At 36.4% G+C, this 13,358-nt stretch overlaps 1 protein-coding gene and 1 long non-coding RNA gene across 36 annotated transcripts in view; both read right to left on the reverse strand.

The window, feature by feature from the left end:
- The window catches only part of LOC309656873, a 1,296,162-nt gene that overhangs the window by 1,266,955 nt on the left and 15,849 nt on the right, over positions 1-13,358 (reverse strand). For 32 of the 35 annotated variants that reach the window (XR_014261524.1, XR_014261525.1, XR_014261535.1 and 29 more), the window contains exons 2-3: positions 8,637-8,707; positions 2,666-2,724 (exon numbers count right to left, since the gene is read on the reverse strand). The exons of 1 other annotated variant lie outside the window; for it this stretch is intronic. This is a non-coding gene — a long non-coding RNA (uncharacterized lncRNA). The remainder of the gene's footprint in view (positions 1-2,665; positions 2,725-8,636; positions 8,708-13,358) is intronic. 2 more of the 35 variants (XR_014261557.1, XR_014261558.1) reach the window with 1 other exon arrangement.
- The window catches only part of LOC309656857 (serine/threonine-protein kinase MARK2-like), a 145,305-nt gene that overhangs the window by 92,617 nt on the left and 39,330 nt on the right, over positions 1-13,358 (reverse strand). The gene's annotated exons all lie outside the window — the stretch shown is intronic.

Raw genomic sequence — 13,358 nt, forward strand, 5'->3', positions numbered from 1 at the left:
ATACCAGACTAGCCCTACCACCATAAATAATTTTTTTAAAATGAATAATATACATTAAATAACTGTTTCTGGCTAGTGAATGGCAGGCATCACAAGGCTACAATCCCAGAGAGAAGCAAAATTAAAAAGATGAGCCCCGGGCTTCCCGGGTGGCGCAGGGGTTGAGAATCTGCCTGCTAATGCAGGGGACACGGGTTCGAGCCCTGGTCTGGGAAGATCCCACATGCCGCGGAGCAACTAAGCCCGTGCGCCGCAACTACTGAGCCTGCGCGTCTGGAGCCTGTGCCCCGCAACAAGAGAGGCCACGACAGTGAGAGGCCCGCGCACCGCGATGAAGAGTGGCCCCCGCTTGCCACAACTAGAGAAAGCCCTCGCACAGAAACGAAGACCAAACACAGCCATAAATACACAAATAAATAAATAAATAAATAAATAAAATTAAAAAAAAAAAAAAAAAAAAAAAGATGAGCCCCCTGAGAGCCATGGCTCTTGGCCTGTGGCAATTTTACCACTGAGGAGCTGGTTGCTGAAGTCTGTCCAGAGCTGGGAATCCTTACTGATCTAAGCACTTTCTATTCCTTCTTATTCTAAATGGTGCTTTTGTATTAATGTCTTTTTACTCTTTCCAGAGAATCCTTTGTTGTCCTTTCTTAGCACTCCTCACAATCATTAATCCCTAGGTGAAATCGGTCTTCCCTTCTAGTCTAAGTTGGGCATCTTTTCATCATTTTCACTGAGAAAAATTAGTGCACTAACTCTGGCTCAAGAAAAAGTTGCTTAAACAGAAATGGTAAAGCAGTTAAAAAATTTCAACCAATCTTGGCCCCAAAACACAAAAAAGAACCCCAAATGAGTAATTATCCCATAAGTAAATGAACATTAACTGTTTCTCAATTTTTATGAAAGACATATATCATATACTTGGAAAAGATAAAACTATTTGTATACTTCTCAAGGTTTTAATTTGAAAAATATATGCAGAAAATATTTAATGGCAAAAATCAATTGCTATGAAAGGTGATATTTGTTGCCTGATTCATATGAAGTAGCAAATGCTTTTTGTTTTGTTTTGTTTTTTAACTTTATTGGAATATAATTGCTTTACAATGGTGTGTTAGTTTCTGCTTTATAACAAAGTGAATCAGCTATACATATACATATATCTCCATATCTCCTCCCTCTTGTGTCTCCCTCCCACCCTCCCTATCCCACCCCTCTAGGTGGTCACAAAGCACCGAGCTGATCTCCCTGTACTATGCAGCTGCTTCCCACTGGCTATCTATTTTACATTTGGTAGTGTATATATGTCCATGCCACTCTTTCACTTTGTCCCAGCTTATCCTTCCCCCTCCCCATGTCCTCAAGTCCATGCTCTATGTCTGCGTCTTTATTCCTGTCCTGCCCCTAGGTTCTTTGGAACCATTTATTTTTTTTTTTTAGATTCCATATATATGTTTTAGCATACATATTTGTTTTTCTCTTTCTGACTTACTTCACTCTGTATGACAGACTCTAGGTCCATCCACCTCACTACAAATAACTCAATTTCGTTTCTTTTTATGGTTCAGTAATATTCCATTGTCTATATGTGCCACATCTTCTTTATCCATTCATCTGTTGATGGACACTTAGGTTGCCTCCATGTCCTGGCTATTGTAAATAGAGCTGCAATGAACACTGTGGTACATGACTCTTTTTGAATTATGGTTTTCTCAGGGTATATGTCCAGTAGTCCCGCTGGGTCGTATGGTAGTTCCATTTTTAGTTTTTAAAGGAACCTCCACACTGCTCTCCATAGTGGCTGTATCAATTTACATTCCTACCAACAGTGCAGGAGGGTTCCCTTTTCTCCATACCCTCTCCAGCATTTATTGTTGGAGCAAATGTTTTGAGTTGATTTATTCATGCTATAAATACTTATGTGAAAGCATATCACATCAGCTTTCATCAGGATTTACATTCCAAAAATGATCAAACACCCTTCCACTTCTGAGAGATGTTAATGTTCTAGAAAGCCTGATTAATTTCACCCTGTATATGTAGCTACGACTTAAACATCTTGAACTTGCGTAAAGAGTACTAATAGATAAAACCCACAAATGTAAGGCATCTTTAACGATTTCCCATACAGTTGAAATCATCTGCCATAAATTCATGATTTTAAAGAAATAATAAAATGAGTAAGTTGTGCTAGAAAGAATCCCAAGTTTAGTCTGCTGAGCAAACATGCAATGAATTAACTAAGACTCGGTTAATTCTTAAAAGCTAATCTTAAAAAATAAAGTCGGGGGCTTCCCTGGTGGTGCAGTGGTTGAGAGTCTGCCTGCCAATGCAGGGGACGCGGGTTTGAGCCCTGGTCCAGGAAGATCCCACATGCCCTGGAGCAGCTGTGCCAGTGCGCCACAGCTGCTGAGGCTGCGCTCTGGAGCCCGCGAGCCACAACTACTGAGCCCACACGCTACAACTACTGAAGCCCAAGTGCCTAGAGCCCATGCTCTGCAACAAGAAGCCACCGCAATGAGAAGCCTGTGCACCGCAATGAGGAGTGGCCCCCACTCGCTGCAACTACAGAAAGCCCTCACACAGCAACGAAGACCCAACGCAGCCAAAAATAAGTAAATACAATAAATAAATTTATTTTTTTAAAAAAACTTGGTTTGATTACCTCTCTGTGGCAATACTGGTGGTTTCACCTGTCTTCACTACTTTGCAGCAGAATCCAAGCTAGAAAATTAAAAAGTACAGCACTGAAAATATCCAGATTCTCCCTCAAGTTCTGTGTGTATTTCACATAATTAATGCATTAAGAATATGTATATGCTAAGTGAATATCAATTGCTCAGTGGTAAAGGAGCTTATTTTGTGTCCTTGTATTTAATTCAGTTTAATGAAATTAAATATAACAAACTTTTTTTTTTTGGTTAAATTCTCTACTAGGTGCCAGGCTATTAGGTGCAGAGAGAAGGAAAGGAAAATAACACATTACCGTGTCCTTGAGAACTCACTCTCCAGAGAGATTGTTAGACTACTCCTTCCCAAAACAAAAGCCAATGTGTACTTTGCCATCTACATTTGATTTTATTTCTCAGATATTATGGACTGACTTGTGTCCATCTCCCAAATTCATATGTTGAAGCTCTAATACCTAGTACATTGATAAGGTCTTTAAAGAAATGATTAAGTTAAAATAAAGCCACTAGGGTGGACCCTAATCCATTATGACTGGTGTCTTTGTAAGAAGAGGAATTCTGGACACAAAAGAGATACCAGGGATATACACACACACAGAGAAAGGCAGACATCTTCACGTCAAGGAGAATGGCCCTAGGAGAAACCAACACTGCCATTTCTTGAAATTCTAGCCTCCAGAACTGTGAGAAAATAAATTTCTGTTGTACATGGCACCCAGTCTCTGATATTTTGTTATGGTAGCCCTAGCAAACTAATTTACCAGATTACAACTGATATTTAAAAATGTATACATTTAATATATATTTCAGAATCTACTTTTCACTAGGTTCTCCACAATATAAAAGCAATAAACAAGAAAGTCACCATCTCTGACTTTAACATACACTCAGAGTGGGAATAACTAATACTGCATATGTAATGATAGGTTTGATGAGTGTGAAAAACTTTTGTACAGTTCATTATGAGAACAGACAACAGGAGTCCTAAGTAAAGTTTATCATGAGAGTTTTTCCTTATGGAGTTATTTCAAATCTATTCAAAGTTGTGTTTGGGCTAGCTAAGGAAGATGGCAGAGAAGGAGGAACAGAGGAGAAACCACTGAGTCTTTATTAAACTGAAACCACTGAATCTTTATTAAACTGAAACCTTTATTAAAGTGAAACAGTTGATGCAGACAAACAGGAATCAACTGGTGGGAGACAAAACTGATAGAAAGGTAGGAGTCGAAATAAGAGTTGTGTAGGTCATGTTACCTACATGATAGTCAAATGTCAGAAAAATGTTTTTCAATAGAGCAGAGTCGATTGATTTTTTTCTATTTGGTTATATTTTGTTTGTTTTCACAGTTTTGTTGAGGTATGGTTTATATATCAAAAAAATCTCCCTGTAAGGTATTCAGTTTGATGAGTTTTGGCAATTTTATAGAGTCATAAAACCACCACCATAATTGAGATATTTAATGTACCAGATACTCCAAAGAATTCCATCCAGGCCCGTTGTGGTTAATTTTCTCTTCTATTCCTGCACAACCATCTATATCATTTGCTTTGTTTTATCACTATAGGGTTTTTTTTCCCCCTAGAATGTCATATAAATGGAATCATGTAATTTATACATAGTCTATTGTATTTAAATGTTTTCCACATAGTCTGTTTTAAGTATGGATCCAAATTTTGTTTGTTTTCTGATTAACCCACTATGGGATATGTATAGTATACATACAATTAGTATGTCAGTTTACCAAATGATGAGTAGTTGATTGTTTCCAAGTTTTGGCTACCATGAATAATGCTGCTATGAATATTAATGTGTAGTTCTTGATCTGGGCATATGTTTTATTTTCTCTTGGATAGCTATGATTTCTTTTCCCTTGGATAACTATCTAGGTGCATATTTATATTATAATTAGGTAAAATAATTGACACAAGTTTAAAACTGATTTGATGTAAGAGATTATGACAAGGAAGAAGTCAAATGTAGCTCATAATTTTCTGTCTTGAAAGAATGATTTAAGATAATATTGGCATTTTCTGAGATGAAAGAAATTTTTGAAATAGAAAATTATGACTATAGTTTGAAATCCTTAATTTGAGATTCTGTGATGCAGCCAAATGGGGATATCAAATAATGGGTTAAACAAAAACTCTACCGGTAACAAAAGTGTTCTTGGCTAGAAAGTACATATATTGTAATAGTACAGAGACAAATAAAATTCACAAGACTGAACAAGATCAGTGGCCAGTAAAGTATGGTCCAAGGGCCAAACTACCTATTTTTGTAAATTAAATGCTGCTTTTTAATTGCTACACCATTGGTTTACACATTGTCTATGCTACTTTCACACTACAATTCAGAACTAAGTAATTATGACAAAGACCAGATGATCCACAAAGCCATATTCACTCTCTGGTCATATTTACTCTCTGGTCCTTTACTGAGTAAAGTTTGCTGAGTCCCCGACATAATTATCAAGAGAATATAGAGTTATAAGAAAAGACTGTAAGACAGTGTAGACTAGAGGGATAAGAATATTCTGCATTTAAAAATAAGGCGGAGGGCACAGAAATCTAAACAGAAGATCCAGAAAGTATTCAGATTGTAAGGAAAAAAAAAATAGGGACGTGTTCTGCTGTAAAGTCCATGGACACAGAGTTTTAAAGAAGAATGAGAGATCGACTGAAATCAAGAAATATGAGGTGAATAGAGGGGTGGGATAGGGAGAGTGGGAGGGAGAGAGTCGCAAGAGGGAAGAGATATGGGGATATGTGTATATGTATAACTGATTCACTTTGTTATAAAGCAGAAACTAACACACCATTGTAAAGCAGTTATACTCCAATAAAGATGTTAAAAACAAAGAAATATGAGGACTGAAAAATAAGTATACGGAAGTCATTGATAAACTTACAAGGGCAATTGTGGTAAAACAATATAAATCCAATGACGGTGGATAGAACTGGGAAACGGGTATTAGAGCAGGGTATTAAATGTATTCAATTTCTTATGGCAGTGGGAAGAAAGATGATTGAGTTGAGGTCTAGAAACTTTTTGCCTATTACCCAGCAGGAGATCAGGGACCATTTGCTGCATTTGCTGTTGTCTAAATGAACCCGAGGATAATGATAATTGCCAACCAGTGCACAATGTACTGCAATACCTGATGGAGAATGTGAGGGGGTTATCAGTAAGCCAAATGTAGATCTTGGTGGGTGAAGTGATGCTGTAGTGGAGGACACTGAGACTATAGTGAAATAACAAAGTGGAAAACAAGAAAGAAAAGTAGACCTTATAGTGTCATCACTCATTCATAAATGCATGATTGGGATAGGACTGAGGTGCAGAGGGCTTTGACATTTATTACCTATGGTTGGATTTTGGGCAAGTGTCCCCTTTGCCCGGTTTTAATTGGTCATACTACATGAGAATACTTAAAACTTCCCAAAACCTTACTTTATAGTGAATATTAAGTAGTATCACATTTTACAAGGACAAGAAATATCAGCTTTAAATAAGAAATGTTGAAAGAAAGGGCACTAATCCCCACCAAGTTGCAATACATCTGTCTTGAGTGCCCTGTGAAAAATTAAATGGCTCATAAGAGTAACTATTGATTATTGTGGTTAGAATAAATTCATGCATTTTACCCTACACAGTATCAGACATGATAAAAGTTAATCAGGAAGTCCCACAGTCTAAAGGAATCGATATTCTCACACAAACTTGGTGAATGCTTCCTATTTTATTCTAACTTTGAAAGGAAACGAAGTAAAATTCACTTTTTTATACTACTGTACATCACCATCCTCCCATTCATGCAGGGTATCTGAATTTGCAAGCATATTGAATCCAGAAACCAAATTTCAATTTCATCACTATTAAAATAAAATGGATTCATTATAGAAATAATAGGTTGATGTATTTCTTTCCTTTTTTTTATTACTGGAGTAAAATTGCTTTACAATGTTGTGTTAGTTTCTGCTACACAATAAAGTGAATCGGCTATATGTATACCTATATCCCTTCCTTCTTGGACTTCCCTCCCCACCCCCCCACATCCAACCCATCTAGGTCATCACAGAGCACCGCGCTGAGTTCCCTGTGCTATACAGCAGGTTCCCACTAGCTATCTACTTTACACATGGTAGTGTATTTATGTCAAACCTGAACTCCCAATTCATCCCACACTCCCCTTCCCGCCCTGTGTCCACATGTCCGTTCTTCTCAGAGAAAAAAGTCAAAGAAGAATTTAAAACTGTGACAGTATACACATATTACTAGCTGAGGATGGTTAATTAATATGGCGTAATAGAGGATCCAGTACGATGACTAAATTTAGGGAATAACTGGATCTGAGACTTTAGATACTTAATGGTAAGATACTTAATATTGAGATATTTACCATCACTTAATGATGAGATACTTAATGGTGAGAAACTGGATGATAATTCCCTAACATTTTCTACAAATGGTTCTGGAACAATATGTTCCATTGCCAACTCATAGTGTTACATCTGGATCAATGAAACTGACAAAGTACGACAGTCCATAAGAGGCTTGAACACAAGACCTCCTGGGTCTTCTAGAAAAGAACTTATTGGCCTATGGGACATCTTTTCCTGGTTTGGTAACGACTGAGGCTCTTGGCTATGTTCACTTCTCTAGGCAGCCTGTCATCCTGTTTGGAATAATTTCTACTATAATCTTGGTTTGCTGTTGCCTCAGACAGATTAACCAGTTATTCTCACAGCCTCTTAATGTTGCAGTCATTTGAGTACATGATGGGTAGCCTACATTACTCACTCAGGTCCTAAAGGATCAAGAGTTAGAGTTCCTCAACTCTTCAGTTCTGGTTCTAGCCCCAAATCCTAGCTCTTTCAGATGTGACCATAGGCAATTATAAGATTTTGCCTGATGGTCTTCACAAGGCCAAGGGAGGAAGATAATTTGCCCTTCCCACACCAGTACATTGCAGTTTCTAGGAGGAGTTGCAGTCAAGAACTCACATCCTTCAGGCCAGCCATGCTCATACACATAGCAGCACTCCTAGAGTAAGAATCCCATTCAGAGAACACTTTATACAGTGTCTTGTCTAAGGCACTTTCTCCACTCTGACTCAGTAATCTGTCAATAATGACATTACAAGAAAAAAAAAAAAAAACCCTCAGAACAACAGTAGTCAGGAACATAGACAAAAATTAAAAGAAAAAAAAAACTCTAACAAGGTATTAAAAAATGGACCGCAACGATCCATACCCATGTGCAGATCGAGAGAGAGAGGGAGTGTATATGTGTACAGGTTAGTACATATACATGTACTCCTGCGCCCTGCTGGCTGAGAAAACCTAGAAGCAGTGACACCCCAGGATCAATGAGCACACTTAGCAGAAGATACCAGTTTCTAGTACCATTCGCCAATAAAAGAAATCAGTCAGTGTCCTTGGAGAAATGGCTGACTCTAGGACTGGGGCAGAAAATAAATGAGTTTGGAGCATCTTTCATTGCCAAAGTAAGGAAGTACTTATAAGCGAAAAAGAAACAATGATGGCAGTATGTCAAAGGGACAGAGAAGCCAACCAAAAGAGTTCCAAATAATTAAAACCAGAAATTTTGAGCCACAAAATAAAATAGTATTGCATTATAAACTTTAATATAAAATATATATACCCAGGTGTCCTAAGTGTTATAAATAAATGATTCAATAAATAAATAAATGGGGTACAATAAAAAATTTTCCATATAGAAAATTTCCAAATAATTTGTGTAAATTCTTCACTCTCAAGGAGGTGAAGCATAACTCCTTAAGTGTAGACTGGGAAAATGACTTTATTCCAAAGAGTATAGTATGAAAAGTATGGAGGGGGGCAAAAAGATTAATTTAACAGTGGAGAAACCTGACAAACTCCACGTTAACATCAGTGGTAATAAGCCATGTTTATGATACATACCTTTGATATAATGTGATAAACAATGATGATTTACTTCTGTGGTTTTCCTCTGTAAGACCCACAACTGCAGTCTATAATGAGAAAAACATCAACAAATCCAAATTGAGGACCACTCCACAAAATACCTGACCAGCTTTCTTGAAAACTGTTAAGGTCAAGGAAAACAGTGAAAGTCTTTGTCACCATTATAACCGAGAGGATCCTAGGGAGACAGGACTACAAATTCAATATGGTATCTTGGATGGGCTCTTGGAATTGAAAAAGGTAATTAAGTAAAAACTAAGTCAATCTGAATAAATACTGAATTTTAGTTAATAATATATCAATATTAGTTAATTAATGGTAACACATGGACTATTCTAATGTAAGACATTAATACGAGAATCTGGGTGTGGAGTATATGGAAACTCTTTGTACTATTCCACATTGCCTTTTTGTAATTCTAAATCTATTCTAAATCTATTCCTTCTTCCTGGAAATATGTACAATGCAAGCTATGCTAAGGCTATCCCTGTGGGTTTTCATTATCACTATCAGGGATATAAAATCTAGGTTAACAGATGGTACACCGGGGTGGAGGTAGGAAGAAACTGTGATTGATTGAAAGGAAGTTTATAGATGGATAAGGAAACCAGAAAAGGAAATTATCACTCCATATCTAACTTAGCTTCCCAAAGCAAGATAATGATTTTCTTGGCCATTTCTGTTTGATGTAGTGCTGACTTATGTTCAAAGTTGGAAGAAGCCCAAGATGTCTTTTCCACTGAAAAGGAGAATGTAACTGAAGCCAAATCCTAAGATTTACCCCAAAACAACTTGAATCGTTTGAAGAAAAGACATCAGCCAGTATTTCTTGTTGAATATCCTGATTAACAGCAGTTGAATTTATCACATCTGTAGCATTTCCTTGGTTGTGTTATCATATAGTTTCTTTTATAATCTTAAAAGAAATACTACCTTAGGACTAGACTGTATGCTTTATGCCTGGCAGAGAGCAGCTGGTGCACCATGTGGCCGTGAACCAGGATGGCATTTTTTTAGACAACTGCATGGGTACAAAGCAAAGGGATTTTTACTGCCTGCTCCTCTATCAGATTCTGCTTTGTTCTTAGACCACATATGAGTATGGAGGGATCATTATAAAAGTGGCTATTGAAACAGCATAACGTCCGAAATGATGAATGTTGGTGATGTTAACAGTTAAAGATCAGTGATAATTTGTTTCTGAAACTTCAGAAAAGATATTTATGCAAAGTCATTTTTGCATATTGATTGAAATGCACCTTGAAACACATCTCTGAATATGATCAGCTAACAATTGCCCAGATGACATATTTGTTGAGGGTGCATATAATTTACTTGAATTTCACCATTACCACAAGTACTCAGCACTTTGATGACTCAGCTATCACTTGCCCCAATGTAGTAAGATGTTCTTAGGGCTTTGGAAACTGGATTTGGTATGGACTGGACATGGAAAGGATTTTTCTGGAGGCTCACCTTGGGTATGATAAGACTTGTTAACTTAGATAGGAACACAAGAGGGAGCTATTTTCAAGGAAACTGGCCATGTTCCAACAGTGCACCTTAAGAGGAAGAAAAAGTCTGATCAAATTAAAAGACAGTTACCAGGTGAACTGGTGTCTCAGGCTATATGACCAGCTTAAAATTGGCAAGTCATCACTGATAAATGTGGGTAAACATTCAACCATTATCATCATGACCACATGTTGAACTGCTAAATTAGGGCAATGGGAATTTGTGCCTCCGAGTCTCGAAAGTTAAGTTATGCTGTTGCTTTGCATGCTACACTGTTGCCTGTCATGAATTCTTTCTTAGTTCTTGAAACTAAGCCACCTTAAAACAGGGTGATGCCTGTTTTGTGCTGTGAGATGAATTGTAAATCTGAACCCAAACCACTGCAACAGGTTGAACAGGGTGGAGACTATTGCTCCATTAATGGAAATATATCCATGGTCTGTGGATCCAGTAATATCATCAAATATGATCACTTAGACCTTAATTCATATTGAAGTCTTCCTTTTTTTATTTAAGCAAAACCTTTTGAGAACAGTAATATGTATGCTAAAATGTGTATAAATCATAAACGTATACGTGAATTACATGAATGAATTTCATGAATTAAACTTTCTGTGCAACCAGCATCCAAATCAAGAAATGCCATCTTGGGCTTCCCTGGTGGAGCAGTGGTTGAGAGTCTGCCTGCCAATGCAGGGGACACGGGTTCGAGCCCTGGTCTGGGAGGATCCCACATGCCGTGGAGCAACTGGGCCCGTGAGCCACAACTACTGAGCCTGCGCGTCTGGAGCCTGTGCTCCGCAACAGGAGAGGCTGCGACAGTGAGAGGCCCGCGCACCATGATGAAGAGTGGCCCCCGCTTGCCGCAACTAGAGAAAGCCCTGGCACAGAAACGAAGACCCAACACAGCCAAAAATAAATAAATAAATAAATAAATTTATTAAAAAAGAATCTAGAAAATTACTGACCATTGTGTGTGACTTTTGTAACTTGTAAAGACAAAATAGACAGTTTTAATGGACCCGTAAAACATTTAAAATGATTACATTGAAACACAATACTTATAAAATTCTATCCAACCAATGTGGAGGTTTTTTCATGCTGTATTTTCTGGCCAGTGTTTAATTAAATTCAAGTTCATTATACTTATATTTCTATCACAGGACTGTAAGTTCCCAGAGCCGATCTGTCTGTCATAAGCTTTTGGTCATTCCAAGATTAGTCTGAATTTATGATCCTAGTAATGATCATTTAATAGTAGGGACAAACAACTATAGGTAATTGTAGTGACACAAAGGAATAGATGTGTTTTAACACAGCTGCATAAATTGCAAACTATAGAAAATTCATAATTTTAAAAAGTTTCAACTCAGAGTCATTTTTAAAAGTGTTAAATATCTAATCTAGAAAATAATCGGGGAATAATGTTAATGACTGAAATGTTATGACCTTTATGTCATATCCCTGAAATATTTTTAACCATGATTTTCTTCTGTAGATGGATGCACGAACTCTGTCATTGAAAATATTGAATGAAACTGACAAGTATACAGGAGGGAGCATATTATAAAAATACAACAAAACTACTTTACTGAATAATACTGAGTTGAAACATTGAAACGATTATTGTCTCTGAGAGCTAAAATCCAGATGATTTGCAGTATCCTATAAATGTATGATGTTGTTGGTTCTATTTATATAATGTACCATTTGACTTACTCTCTTTATGATATTTATATCTCCTTATGGCCAGACTTTTATAAAGCAATTTTTATCAAAGCTGTGAAGAGGTCTTTAACTTTTTCTTTTCAATCATAAACTTTTAAAAGGTGGCAGCACATACAGCGTTGAGTTTTATAAAAGAATCCACATAGAAAACTGTAATTTTCTCCTATTCGATATATTGTGATAAATTCCAAGGAAAGATATATTCATTCATATTTTTAAAAACTGGCTTATTTTCATTTTTAAGCATTTTTAATGTTACATATACACATTGATTTTAGAAATAAAACAGTGACCAAAATGGTTTTCCATACTAAGTAGATGTTATTTTACATACAGCTTTCTGTTTTTATTGAGATCTCCTGAAATTCAACACTGATAAAGTAAATTACAATCAAAGAAAAAAATATGTAATTAGCACTGTGCAATTTTTCTACCTCTCATTTGTTTATATACAGCATAACCCTTTTCTTTTTCTTTTGGACACAAAGGGAGAAAATTCTTCCTTCAACTCCTTTCACCAACATTTCAGGTATAGTCAAAACTTTCATAAAGAGAAGTGTTTTTTCTAACAACTCTTTTTATAAAAGAATAATAACAAGAGACAAGTTTGGCTAGGTACCTATGATAATTTAAATAACCCTTTCTCATCTTGGGTACTTTATTACAATGAATGCCTACAACTGTGAATCAATTTCCCAATTGGAAGGAAAATTTTAAAAAAAAACCTAACTGAAAAGGATATTAACAACAAAACCAAACAAAACTAAAACAATCTGGGAAAACATGTTGAAGGCTTTCTTCTAATCCATTCTCAGTCAAGAGCATACATCACACTTCTTAGGGAAAAAGGAGGATCCAAGTTATACTATACAATTTTTCTGACTATTCCCACCCTAAAAGGAAAGACAATGGGTATTTCATCCTACAAACAAATTAGGGTTATATAAAGAAATTCAAAATACCAAAAATCTATGTTTGAATATCATCGTTTAAGAGACGATATTCTGTCGGTTTCAAAATGACAGCTTCATTTTCTTTCACTCAAATAAATGTGAGTCCATATATAGCTCTGTCTTTAGGCATCTTGAAGCTAAACATTTACGCAGTTTTTCTTAAGTTATGGAGAGAGATAATTAAAATCTTTGGAGAATTTAATAAAATATTTTGGAAGGATACAGCTACCAAGATGTTTTTCTAAGCTATAATTTCTGATGCAGCAGTTATGAAGGTCTCTTTTTATAAATCTGAGAGGGTGTTTGTTTTCTTGCTTTTATTTTTTTAAAATAATAAGTGATTAATTATTTAAAGTCATTTGGTATTTAAGAAAAATGCTACCCTGTAGGCAAAAATAACAACAGGACTTATATCTAAAAGACCAAGAAAACATAGCCAAATTCTTCCTTCCCAAACAATAACAACAGCAAAATCCCAAGGTTCACCCTAATGGTCCAGCTT

This window comes from Balaenoptera physalus, assembly GCF_965194825.1.
Source record: "Balaenoptera physalus genome assembly, chromosome: 3".
NCBI classification, from domain to species: Eukaryota; Metazoa; Chordata; class Mammalia; order Artiodactyla; family Balaenopteridae; genus Balaenoptera; species Balaenoptera physalus.